Here is a 14,269-nt window from a genome sequence, read left to right as displayed (position 1 = left end):
TCCTTTCAGGTGGTTGCAGAGAGCAATGAGGTCTCCCCTGAGCTCCTCATCCCCAGCCCAACCACCCCCAGCTCCCTCAGCCGCTCCCCACAGGACTTGTGCTCCAGGCCCTGCACAGCCCTTACACAAAATTTCCCTGTACCAACAGCCATGCCCCTCAGCACGTCTCGGGCTCGTTCTCCATCAGTTCTGCAGCTGCTGTTATCTTGGTGGCTGTCACTGCCTGACCTCACCCAGGGCTGCATGCCAGTGCGGTGTTTTCACGTAGCCCCCTCCAGATAATCCTGTTACACCCTGATCAACAGAGTACGGGGGCTGCCAAAAATACGGTTTTGATGCTGAACCGCCAGCTAAAGAGGTGGTGAGCCCGTCATGTTACCGAACTGCTCTACGGATGCTGAGTGGAAAACAGCCTGAGCAGACCAGCTCCACCTGAACCCTGGCCACACGAGTCAGTAAACAGCAATTAATCTTTTGATGGCTTCCCCAGTCAGTAAGAGCAGTTGGTTTTTACATTGATGGATGAGGAAAAGAGACCCTTTAATACAAAGAAGTCTTTATACTGGCTTCTTCTATATGCTTGTAGTGTATATATAACTATATAAATGTACACGGTCATTACTGCGGTGCTTTAAGGAATGCAAAAGCCACTATATAAATCAATATGAAATAGTGGTATAAATTGGGGGGTGCAGATCTTGTCTGTTCCCCAGTGTTTATTCACAGAGCAGGAACTGTCCGTATCCTGTGTTCCCACATCTATTTTTTTGGTGCGAGCAGAAGCCACTGATACACTGAGGCTACAGGTTGCAGGTGTTGGAAAGGAGGAGATGTCCAAGATACTGACCTTGTTTTTGCCATAACTGAAATAACGTTTTACTCTTTAGATTCCTTTTCCCATTATAGGTGTTCTTTTGCAGTTGTTTTCTTTCACATGTTTTGCTCAGGGCTTTGTAGCATGCACAGCGGGACGTGGAAAGCAAGGTGAAGCGATGTGATTTATTTTGCACAAACCTAGGGAACCAGAAACTTTCATTTCAGTGAAGGAAAAGGTACCACGTTGCAGATGTGGTACCCTGTAGAACAAATTGAAGAGCAAAGTTGAACTGTAGAAAGCAAGCAGATTTTTTTGGTTTGTCTGAAATGATAATGGTTGACTCAGAAAATCTCACCTAGGCTCGCCTGTGGATTTAGGGGAATCGCAGCTGCTGGGCTAGTTTTTGGCTGTTGTAAAGTCCTAACACATATCAACAAAACAGTTCTTGCTATTTTTTTCACATCTACCCAATCACCACTTCTGTCCAAAAATGGGACCGAGTTGGCTAGTGAAACTGCATTTTTCCATCCACTGGATGTCAGTATTACACTACCGCTGTGGTGCATTGCCAGGTGCTGGGGAAGCTTGGGCTGCTTCGGGGTGAGGACTTCTGGAAGAGCTTTCCTCTGTGGGGGTGAGTGATGTGAAAGACCAAAGCACAGGGGAATGTGCTCACTGCAGTACGTGGACACGCTCCCTTTGGCTTCTACAGAAGCAGGCTGGGACCCTGCGTGCAACCCTCATAAGGTGTGAAACCTCATAGTGAGTGTGCCCCGAGGGAGGTGTGGGGTCAATTCCACAACGTTTTGACTATTACAACATCTCCTCCTTGTGCCATGAAAAGGCCTTTTCTTTTCTTTTTTTTTTTTTTTTTTTTTAATTACATTTACTTGTGATATCAGAGACAAATAATAGTGCATCTGACATAGATCCAGTATGGGAACAGGGATTCTACAAACAAACAAGGGCAAGAGTGCTGCCTGCTTGGCACAATTCTGAGTGCACGAAAGGGGACGAAACACTAAAAGTAACCTTGATATTTTTTCCCCCCATATCTGTCACTGATTTATTATTTCCAACCTCTTTTTTTTTTTTTTTTTATAGGATTGCTAACTTTTTTTTTTTTTTTTTTTTTAACTAACGCACCTGAAGGAACTCTGGATAGTCAGTCTCTAAAAGCTATTGCTACTGAAAAATACTCTTTGCTAACCCTTTTTCTTGTTTTTCTGCTTCTGGTCTTTTAAGCAGCAGGTATTTAGTGGGCACAGAAAGTATCTGTTCAGTTACCTGTGTTGCGAGTAGAGGCAGGTTACCTTTAGGGAAGCCACAGTAAAGCTTATGCTGCTGCTCTTTATTGTATGTTATGTTTAAGCGTTTTTGAATGAAATGCAGCATTTGCCATGTGATATAATGCCGTGCTTTAGCCGTGACTCAAATGCAGCCAGCACTGGAGAAGAAGATGGCTGTTGTTAAAAAGATGATTTGTGAAAAAGTAATAAAAGAATTTATGCTCTCTTGTTATATATGAAGACAAGCTGATTAGGTTATTCTCTTGCTTATTTCTTTCCCTTGGAAGCTGCATTTTTCTCTATCCTTTTCCTAGAAGACTTTAGTGAAGATTCAGCAGGGATAATGACATCAAAGTACCAAAGGAATAAAACAAATATTTGGAAACATTTGGATGCTGTTTAAAATACCGATTATCCTTATTTAAAGGTATTTATCCTAATAATTACTTTCAGAAAAGATACTTGCTAAGGATTCAGCATTTCCTTTTACTTCAACTGGATGGCAAGAGTATTTCTCAACCATTCTTGTGCATCCTTCACATAGATTTTCAGGGAGCCAGCAAGACAGGGAGGAAGTAAGACTTCATATGCCTGGAAGCTATAAAAATGGGGATAGGAAAAAAGGATTTGTATTTAAAATAGAGAAGATTTCAACCCAATTATTTTTTTTCCTTTCTAGGTCAGCTATAAAAGCAAAGAACAAACATAAAGGAGCAATGTAAGGAAAAAGAGAAGTAATGAATACTAGAATTAAATGAAATAGTAGGAGGAAATTAAGGAGATAACGTCAAATATAATTTTCAAATTTGTACATCGGTCAGGTGATTAACGCTAACATTCCTGCTTTGCAAAAATAGTTTAAAAACATATCTTTAATGACTGCTAGCATTCAAGATCTGAGCTTCAAGTCGCAGTCAGACATGTCTAAGTCTGTAACTGCTCCCAGCATAATAAGCTTATTTTGACATGACTTATTTTTACATGCCATACCCACGAAAGAAACGCAGTTGCAATAGGAACGAGCAGTTTATGTATGTCTTGGGCAAAACGCTTAGCAGAAGTTTTGACTTGTGCTGTTGTGCTCACATAACACTGTTGGAAGGAAAAAGGGAAAAGAGAAGGTCGTCAGCCCACAGCTGAAGGGAAAATGTTACCAGCATGATGGCAGTTGTTCTTAAATGGAGAACAATTTATAATAGTATTTTGTTTCATTTTTTCCTGGAGGCAAAATTAAAACAATGCTTCGTTAACATTATTTGAAGCTATTTTAAATATTGCAATTTTTGGCAAAACAATGTTAACATGTGGGATTTTTTTAATGGAAAAAAAGGCAATTAGGAAAATGTTTTGAATGATATTGTATTATTTTACCCTCCCCCCCCCCCCCTTTTTTTTTTTACCCACTTTTTTTACTGTGTTGGCAGAGGAAGATGCCTGCTTTGTGCTTTCAGTGCTGAAAACAAATCAGTGTGCATATATGAATTATTGGCCAGGACTGGAGCAGTTATGCTGAGTCTAGAGGTCAAGCAGCTCTTCAGGTGAGGTTTTATTTACCTTTTAACCTTCCCATTCCACCAGCTTGGTCAGAGGCACGATACTCAACACCAGCAGAAGCCTGCGCAAAACAGTTTAGAGTCACCTTTCACTGAACCTAAATAAAAACTAAAGCATAGGTATGTAAAAGCAATTACAGGATTTTATTGTCTCAGCTCCACCTTCATCATGAGGACAGCGTTAGAGTTTTGCATTGAGACACAGGGTAACTGCTGCGGGCACTCTCTCCTTCCATTTGCCAAGGTTGAAGCGTACGCTGGAGTTTTTATTGCTCCCAGGGTAGCCACACGTTCACGTGTGATGGTCATTTACGTACAAATTTATGTCACCCAGCCCCATCACGACAGCAGAATCGGGCTTGGAAGAAGGAAAAGGGCTGGGGCACAAACCTGCCAGCTCCTTCCCTGTTGCACAAGGACTGCGGGTACGTGTGTTCCCATGCAGGAGGGGAATAAGGAGTCCGTGCAGATCTGGTAACACCACACGTGTAGGACCAATACTGAGGCTGGGGAAGGCTCCTATCTATCTTTCGATTTCAAGCTCTTATTAGGACAGCAGGAACGTGTGGTTGTTTTTTGTTTGTTTTTATTCTTTTTTAATTATTATTTTTTGCTGGAAGTTTTGGCTGTATAGTAATTGAAGACTGTGGCTTTCTAAGGCTTTGCTGTGGTTCTAATTAACTGGGTACGCTGTTTAATTTTTTATTTCAGTTCAAGCTTTTCCCCTCATATTCAAAAGGGCTCCCTTTGTGCTTTATTACTGACGAGATCAAAGCAAAACGAATGGCTGCCATTTCTCCTTACTCTGGGGAAGTGAGGCTGTCCTTAGCAAAAAGGCACGTCGCTGTCCGCACTTGTCAGCGGGACTGAAAGCAGTCCCACGGGCAAAGCTGCTGCCCTTCTTTGGTCTGGTGAGCTGGACACAGGCAGTGAGCAGGAATAATGCTCTGCGAGGAGAACACGTGAGAAAACCAGGAGCGGGGTCTGGCAGACGGGATGAAGAGGGACTGGAGGATGGAGACGGGAGTGGGCTGACTGAAGGGCAGAAAATCCGGGCTGGGGGGGGAAATCCAGTTTCCTTTTCTGGTATGGAAAGTCCCAGGCAGCCCAAGAAATAAAATAAAAAAAAAAACAAGCACAACAGTTGCCATCAGTTTGACCAGGGAGTTAGAGCTATGGTTTGACTGTTTAAACTCTCCATGCTTTGGGTGGTGGCTCTATTATTCCCCCTTCACAGGCTTCCTTTCCTCCCCAGTGTTTCCAAAACTGGCATTTGATGGGGAAAGCACAACACTTCCATTTTTATGTAAAACCAACCAACCTGTGTGTTACAGGACCGCTAACTGCCACTTGCAAAGAGGCCAGAGTCAATTACGGCAGAACCTGAGGACAAAGTGAAAATAATTCAGGAAGGGAGCACTGTAAGAAAGAAAGCTGGAGCAGGAAAACAGCTGAAAGACAGTAGAAAACTGGGATCAATAATAATAAAGTTTACCGAAGATCTCAGTGCAGGGAAGGAGGAGAATGATGGTGGTGAGAAAAACGTGGGGAAGATGTGTGCCAAGGAGTGGGAAGCTACTTGGGAGGTTTCTTGGATCCAGGGCTGCACGCAGAGGGGTGTAATTTGTCCCTCGCACGCAGGTGCACGTGTGCACACAAGCACACAAAGCCTTATTCCTTGGCTCTCATCAGCCAGAGCCTCCTCCTCGCCCTTGCATCACCCCCGGTCAGCTGCAGGGAGTCCCCAGCAGAGCTCCTGCGGAGCGGGGCTGGACGGTGACAATGGGATAAGAGCACCAGCAGGAAGGGCTGCGAGGGAAGATGGAGCAGCAGCAGCAGCCGTTCCCATGACTTCGCCTCCAGCAGTTGCTGGAACAAAGAGCCGTGAAGCTGGGTGGGCCAAGCTGTTTCTTCTTTGCTGCTCGAATCTGAATGCTTGCAAACCCCATGACTCACTGGCTGTCCCAGCTCGTCTTCTGCAGGGGTTGGCAGCAAAGTCAAACCCAGGTTCGCGAGCAGAGCTTTCTGTGTCACCTGCCCAAGGAAAACCTGCCAGCAACCTCCCTGTGGCTGATCTGCTGCTGGGAGCCCAGGGTGGGGCTGTGTGGGCAAAGCCCTCAGGCCAGCTCCTGGGAACAATTATAAGACCTCTTGGTAGCAGAGATCTCTTCAGAGCCACCGACTAATCTCACACAGGCAGAAAGGGAGGAAGACTCATTCGCTCAGGGCTCAAGAAGCATTTGAGCTACTACCTTTTGCAGGGGGAAGGTAGGGTGGTCAGGATTCTAGTGGATTTCATCACGTACAGACAGCCCTTCTCAAAACATCAGATTCTTTCTCTCTCACTTGGGAAAAAGCAAGCAAAGACCCCAGAGCTTTCCTGCTAATCCTGCACTAAAGCTACTCCCAGATAGCTAGGAGAAAGCCAACAGTACAATGGGGTTTTCTTTCCCCCCCTGAAAGAAGAGAGCGAGGTGTTCTTCCATTATTGTTGCTCTGGATTCAAGGGCCTTGCTGAAGGAAACGTGTTCCCTCTGAAGAGCCTCAGCAGCTCAGCTCTAGTCTGTTTGCTTCCACTGCTCGGACCGCACTGGCTTGCTTATTGTCACTCAGACCCTTACAGAGTCCAAACCAGCCCTGGCAGCTCTTCTAACTCAAGGTCCTGCTTCCACCGGCTAACCAGAGCACAAAAAGCAAGAAAATACATGTTTAAGCTGCTTTTCCAAGACATCCCAGACCAGGGCTGTGTTCAGGAAGAAAGCTGTGTTTATCAAGAGAGCCCAGCTCCTCCAGAGGTCCTCCTATAGCTTCTGCAGCAACATTCAGTGCAGAGATGCTGCAGCGATTGCGAGGGTTTCCTCACGTTCCTAACACTGCCGTGCAGGGCAAATTCCCCCTTCCTTACACCGAGTGCTACTTACACGGAAGGCTTTGAAACAAGATGGAGCCTGCCTGAAACAACGCCCTCCTTTTGGCTGCAGGGTACAGCATCTGGAGCTGGCGCCTCTGCTCGTCTGCCTCTGCCTTTGTTCTCGTGAGCCTGTCTCCCTGGATGCAAAAAGGAAGCTGTTGGTCATACTGTGCTGTCAGGAGCTCCAGCGTAAATCCAGCACAACCCCACTGGGCGAAGTAAAATTAGCCTGGATTTGCAAAGTATAACTTTGGCTCCCTAGCTGTATTTAACGTGCTTAAAAAGTGGTTTGGAAATTGGTGAGAAACCAGGAGAGACCGCTCCAACTTTTCCTTCCAGAAAAGTTTTGATTTATTGAAATGCTGTAGTCATAAATACAGAACAAAGGAAGTGAATATATTACAGTGTCCTCATTGTGAAAGGGCAACGGCAGAGGCTTTGATAAACCAGCAGGCAGGTCATTATTTCAGCGCGCTGCCTGTCAGGACTTTTACCTATCGTACCTCTCCAAAAAGTTATTTTTTAGAAAAAAAACACAACTTCCTTCCTCTGAGATTTATTAGGCTGTGAAGGAGAACCTCAAACAAGTGGTAGAATAATTTAGCAAGGAAAGGTATGCTGGTGAGCTGCTCATTGTGCGGGGGCAATGGCCCAGACGACCTAATGGCCTTTTCCATTTCTAATGTCTATGATTACCACAGCTATACCTCAGGATACTAAACAGAGCCATTTTCTTCCTTTCAGTGGCAGCAAAATGTCACTAATGGCCATGCTAAATCAGAGCAACTGATCCTTCTGCAGATGTGTTGTGCACTTAGCGAGACAGCTATAAATGATCCCACTTTGTTTAGATTTGCTATTTTCTGTTTCTGTAGTGCAAGTGCTCTGCACAAGAGGACTGCCAGCCCAGGGAAAGAATTTCTGGTAGGAGATTAAGGATAACTAAGGAAATGGTTGCATGACCTATAAAGAGAGGATCATAAATATTGCAACAATAAAACCAATAGCTCTTTCAAAGTTTAAATAGCTTTTCTTTTCAAACACTTGAAGTAAATGCCCTTTTCCCAAGGTTGTCTAGCATCTGCACCTTGGGATTTCACACGGTTTCACCAAATATATTGTAATTTCTCAGGGAGCTAGCTTTTCCTTTTAATTATTTTTCTTTGTACAAGCGTCCTCTCCAGAGAAGTTGGAGCCCGGCTACCTGGAAGCACCTTACTGCTTTCTTTACTGCTGAAGTTTCAGAGAAGCCAGAACATAATAAGATGAAACATCCCCTGCATTTCTTAGGCACAACACCCACCAAACAATGCAAGAAGAGGCAAGTACAAGTATGGTTCTGCCCTTTATCACCAAGCAGCAGTGCTTACGCTTTTTCTTACGTCCTAAGAGAAACCTCAGAAACAAGGGTCTGCCCACGTAAATACTCAAGCTAAAAAAAATAAAATGTATTCTTCACAGTCCCAACTGTGCAAAACCCCAGACCTGGGCTGCTGCCGCTCCGCAGATAAAGACAACCGACATTCCTATCCCACGCGCCCTGTTGGCATGCCCTTTGTTTTCCCCGTGTGGTGTAGGATCCAGCTCTGAAGCAAACAATCTGCTCTTGAGGGCAGTTTTTTTCTCCATACTCCATCCTACCCTTAGTCTGTAGCCAGCGGAGGGGAAGCACAGAGTGATGTGTTCCACAAGGATGCACACCTTGCAGGAGGTTCACCCCATGATCTCTTGTTCATTTAACTGTGATGTTTAGACCTTGGTTTGGGGGTAGTCCTTTGGCACGATGCCTTCCACAGGACAGAGGGCAGAGAGCCTGGATGTTGGTGCTCCATCCTGAGCATTGGTCTGACTGCAGAAAGCAACATCCTTTCTGGGACAGCCACTCCAGTTCGGCAGTCAGATAACCAGTGTTCATTCAGCCCATAGCAGGCATGTGCCAAAACCACCCCAAAACCCATACGAAATGTTACTTAGTCCACACCCTACAGGTGCAACATACTTCTCTCACTTGCACAATTGGAATAAAGCTCACTATTCAGTAGAAGCTTTTTCCTTTAAATAAACTAAAAATGCAAAAGGCCCCAGAATACTTTCTCTCTGTGAGTATTGACCGTATCCTTGACCTGATGTCCCTGATCCTTCCCCATGCTACTTCATGCATTTGCTTAAAAATCAGCTCTCATTTTTATGTTCTAGGCTTCAGGCCCACTACAATCGCAACATTCCTCACTATTCAAACATTTTAGTTTGCTTCCGTGCTCCACCAGCTTTCCTGTACAAATTCTCTTGTTTGTGTTTTCCTGGGTATGTGCAATTTCACACATCCACTGTCTATAAAATCATGTCTTTCAGCATCTAGAAGTTGCCTGTTTCTGTCTCGGGTAGAAGGCAGCAGAAGGGCTGTTTTATGCTTACAGTTCTCCTACAAGGTGACACATCTAATATTTTAGAAAAAGAAAACAAAACCTGACAAGTCGGATGAAAAGGCAGGAGCTGATATCGCAACCAGGCAGACAGAAAAGGGAGAGAGAACCAGGATTAGAAGCATCTCCAAAACCTGAAACATTGGCAAATCATGTAATAAATTCAGGAAACAACAGCAACTCTGCCCTACGTTCCTGTGCAGATGCTTCTCAGCTACTCTCCCTTACTGCCCTACCTCACTGAAAAAGCACAGCAGATTTGCCCACATCATGAACGAGACTGGGGTAGCTGAAATGCTGCATATTACACCGTGGGTTTCTGCACCCTCACTCCCTAAGTACACGTGCCCAGACTTGCAGCAAAGATCAGAAATAGGTGTTGTGTGAAGAGGTAGGTAAACATCTCCCAGGCTTGCTACATGTAAAGAGGTCTTACAGTTTCATCTACATCCATAGGTTTCTCTTCCAGAGGGTTCCTTCTTTCAGCAGGCTGAGGACAGGGGATGCAAGGTCTAGGGACACAAGGAGGTCGTTTATTCCTGGGCTGTACCCTGATTTTCAAAGAGCATAGACGAGACTGTCAAAAGATGAGGGAAGTGTAATAGCAAAGTAGCAGTGAAGAACAGAGAAGAACACATTTATCTTGCTTTCTCGGAGAACCTCCCTAAAATAAGCACAGAGAAAGAAAAGGCACAAAGTGATGGCAGTGCTAATGCTCTAAAGAAAGACGATCAGATTCCATGGAGCCCTGACATAGCCTGTGAAATGAGCGTGGCTTAGACAGGCTTCTCTTAAACAGTAAGAAAGCAATTGCTATGTGGGCTTTAAACACGGAAAGAAAGGCAAAGATTATGTTTACTGCAAATACATTTTCATGTACCTTAATGCCCCAAAGTAAAATAGAGACTGGATTTATTCTGCAACATGGTCAGGAATTTTAAAAAAGGCTTTTGTATACACAAAGGGAGCACGGGAAACAAGCTGGGGAGTTACTTAAATGTCAAGGATTGCACTGTACCGGGTAGAACTGAAATGTAGCAGAGGGACTCAGTTTCATAAATGAAATGTCATTACTGATGGGTACAAATTATATAGGAAAGATGGCGAGGGGAACAGAGATGGCACTTTGTCACATGCATTTACAGCTGCAGCAAGGCGCAGTTCAGCTGCTGAGAGAGTGGTAGTGAAAAATAAAACCAAAGAGAAACTGAAAAGGACATCTGCTGCAGCCTGCTCCAATGAATCTGAGTTTCTCTCAAGGTGTTCAGCGCCACAGGATGCTGTACTTGGGGGGGAGGGGGGGTGGATTTAGCTGCCCACACATCTGTTAACGAGCACAGCCAAACAGACCAAGGATGTTCATGTGTTACACAAAACCTGCTCTAATCCAGACAGTACAGGTTCTTGACAAATAATCAGAAAAATCCCGACAATCCAGGAGCTGCCGTTGAGAAGTTGAAAGTGACACCAATGAACAAACTACCTGAACATAACATAGCAAAGAGTTTATTTGTTTGACTTAGAAAAGGTCTCTGGCATAAATCACTGGACACATGTACATTAAATATATATAATTGCATACTAAGAGGAACCTAGAAGGCACACATTCAGCCAAGAAGCTCTTTCAGAACCATTCCCCATTTCATGTCAGAAAGAGCGAGTTGTGAGCCCCAGCTTGACTACTCTTTTTTCAAAACCCAAGAACTGGCCAGCACAGGTCCCGTGTTACGCCACACAGATCAGCAAATCTGGGCTGACATGCCCAAGAGTAAAAATTGTCCAGGCTCAGGAAACAGACTCCAAAGAGAGCTAATCTTGGTCTCCAAAATAGCAACAATTATCTCCCGTCTTTCCCACCTCCTTGGAAGGTTACTGACTTGGTTACATTAGTCCCAAGGGAGGGCTTCTTGGAAGAGACAAAATAATAGCTTATTTGTGCCTGCTATAGGTGCTGCTGTACCTTCGGCCTCCATTAGCAGACTTCCAATAAAATTCATAACCACTGCTCCTTGCCTGCCCGTCCCCCAGCTCCATCACCCACGTTTTATTTGGAGAGTGATAGAGATTCATTTTACAGGTCACAGCCTCAGGATTCTGGCACTCATAAAGAACCACAATTAGCAAAACTAGCCAAAATAAATGCAGTCACCTCACCCGGACTCAGAGCTGTTGCCATAGGAGCAGCCAGATGGTCCAAGTTCAGCTGATCTTATCTGCAGGGAAGAACAAGTTCCACCAGAGTCTGAAACATCCACTCTGGAGCAGCAAGGTTGCACGCATCCCCAAAGAGTAACGCTGAGTTTAAGAAGCTGATTCACATCATGCAAGAAAGCAAGTTTGCTCTCTTAAATTAAGTAAATTAGCAATGCGTAATAAGCCTAAGGAATTCTACTAGGCTCCGGAGTCAAGGCATGAGATTTGACTTCTGTGACTTCCAAATTAAAAAAGGAAGGGAATTAAAAACAACTAATGAACGCTACCTTTTAGAAACTGGTGTGGCAACAATACAGAAGGTAAACTGATGAGAGACTCTCACTGGAGAGGAGATCCTGCTAGTTGACAAGGTTAAAGAAAAGCGCTTTCACATCTGTCATAGGAAAGGGAAAGTAAAGCACGTTACATCAGCAAGCACAGAATGAAGGGAAGGACAAGTGAAATCAGCCTCTCGGACTATTTAAGGCACTCCACCCAAGATGAAGCAACAAAAACCTAAAACCAAAGAGATAGAGGTCTTCCTGGAAAACCTGACCATATACATCAACACAGTACTAATTAGTTAATTAACGTATTGCACAATTAAAAAAAAAAATAAATAAATACCCTGAAAGCTTGGGAGACCAAGGAAGCAGCAGATGACAATATTCCTACAAGAACAAAAAGCGGAACAACGTTGGCCTGATAAATTTATCTCTGGTCTCTGCTAACAAAATGAAATAAATACTGGGAGAGATAAAAATCTCCTAAACATCTGGAGAATAACGAAAGCATGGCAAAAATCAAGCCATTTTAGGCAATCCTACACACATACAGTGAATAGCTTTTGGCACAGGTACTGTGCTCCTGAAGCCAACAGGATATCTCATGTATTAACTTACTTCTATGTCCAAGTGACGGTGTCATTTCCAACACTTCTTCTCTCCCATTACCAGGAAAAATGTTATAAAACACTGCTGATAATAGGAGCTGACAGACCTAGCTGTAAAACTACATTCTGTTCCCAGAAGGCTATATAGAAGTTATATAGAGTAGCAAGCATTTGACCCACTGAGTGAGGGGGGAGTGCGTTTAACAGAGGGCATAATACATGTACCTTGGGGTTTTTGAGGTCTTGAAGACATTCTACAGGATAAAATCAGAGTAAAACAAACCTGTTTGCCATTCAAGTTAAATACGCTTCCAGGAAAAGAAAATCAATCAATCAATCAATCAATGAGATTTTATCAACTACAGGCAGCTGCTTCAGTATAACAACTAATGCTGCAACCCAGCACCTGGAGGAGTCTTGGGAATAGGCTATTCTTTGTTGGTAGAGCAGCAGTTGGCTTTTCTTGTCTTTGCATGCTGAAACAAACTAAATGGTGTCTCTTAAACAAAAAAGAAAGAAAACCAAACCGGTGTTTTTCTGCTATCAAAATAGTTCTGGCAAGTAGGTATGTTAGTTTTCAGGTGTGTACTTATGATTGGGATTTATTTTTCTTAGGGCTTATTTATGACAGGAGAGTATGTAATTTGGATGGCAATAAAGCAGGGTGAAACATCAATCCACATACTGAAGAAACAAAAACAACCTGCTTCCCCACTTCGTTAGTGGGTAGAACTGGAAAAGAGCCAGTGAACAAGAGGACAGAGGTGTCAAACAGGTCCCATATAATGAATAGCTACGTACAGCATGAACCTGTAGCTTGGAAAATAATGATGACTGAGGACATATATGATACAGGTCTGTAAAAAGTGGCGAGGAGGCAAGGAATAGGGGTGGTCATCACTGCATCTGACAGCAGAAGAATTAGGGTCACTGGATGAAATCATCAAACAAACCATTAAAACAGCCTGAAGACAGTTCTTTGTCATAACACACAATGAACTCAGGGTTCACTGCCACAGAACGCTGCGAAGGCCAAAAGTACAAAAGGACTTTTAAAAGGGGACTAAGTGTATTCATTAAGGCCAGGTCCAGAAGGAACTGCCAGTTCAGAAAGTCCATAGACTGCTGGAACGGTGTCAGAGAAAGACCTCTGTATCTAAGCTTTATTTTTTATGCTTCCGTGATCACCTGTTACTGGCTGTCCTCAAGAGACAGGATAGCAGATTAGATGGCCTTTGGTCTGATTGCATGCACCTCTTCTTATGGATCAAAGCCCTGGATTTTGGCATGTTTTAGAGTCTGGAAAGGTTAACTTCAAAAAAAAAAAAAAAAAAAAGAAAAAAAAAAAAGGAAAGTAAAGAGCAAAAGAAGCATTTGAAAAGCTTGTATGCTTGCCCTGCTTCTTCTTTTCAGCCTCGAAGATGTGCTCCTTAATCATACAGTTTCCATGAAGCATTGCTGACTTAGCAACAAACAGGATTTTATAACAGCCGTGGAAGGCTGCGTACCTACTCCCTGATCTGCCCGCTCTCCTGTGTAAGGCATTTCTCTGACCCAGTCTCAGCTGCAGGTTAAACATCCCCCTGTATCCCAGTAGATTATTGTCAAATCACTTTGTTCGACTGCTATATTTATGACACGAAACAAACGGTTAAGATACTAATCTGTTGGCCTCTTCTAGCTAAACCCTTCTCCCCTAACCACTCATTTCTCTGTGGATAAATGACAGCAGGAATCCACAGGAAGACTCCTTGAGGACAGAGGATTGCTCTGCTGTCTGTAAACATCACTGTTTCACCCAGAATTTGCCACTTGGATTGGACTTCGCCTGCCAGCCCGTCAGACCAACACATTTCTGCAATGCAGTAGAGTAAACAATGCAACACAGTGATTCTGAGTCTGTAGCTAGACAGACTGAAGTAGCAGCACAAGTAAGTCAGAAAATCTCCTCCATTTATCTGGACGCAGAGCGAGCTCTGAGACCCAGTCATCACAGTTGTTTTTATATATAAAATCTGTATGCACACACACATATGGACTAATACATTCATCGCTACCCCTCGTTTAAGGGACTGACCATTCAAAGTCTATGCTTCACCCGGTAAATGTGCTTTAACTGCAGGTGCCAGGTGCATCCAGGACCATGCAGCGGCTTGATGGACCACTGCGTGAGGACATGGCTGGAGGTTCA

This window comes from Netta rufina, assembly GCF_964035555.1.
Source record: "Netta rufina genome assembly, chromosome: 1".
NCBI lineage: Eukaryota > Metazoa > Chordata > Aves > Anseriformes > Anatidae > Netta > Netta rufina.
The sequence above is the reverse complement of the archived record's forward strand: the minus strand, read 5'-3'. Positions refer to the sequence as shown.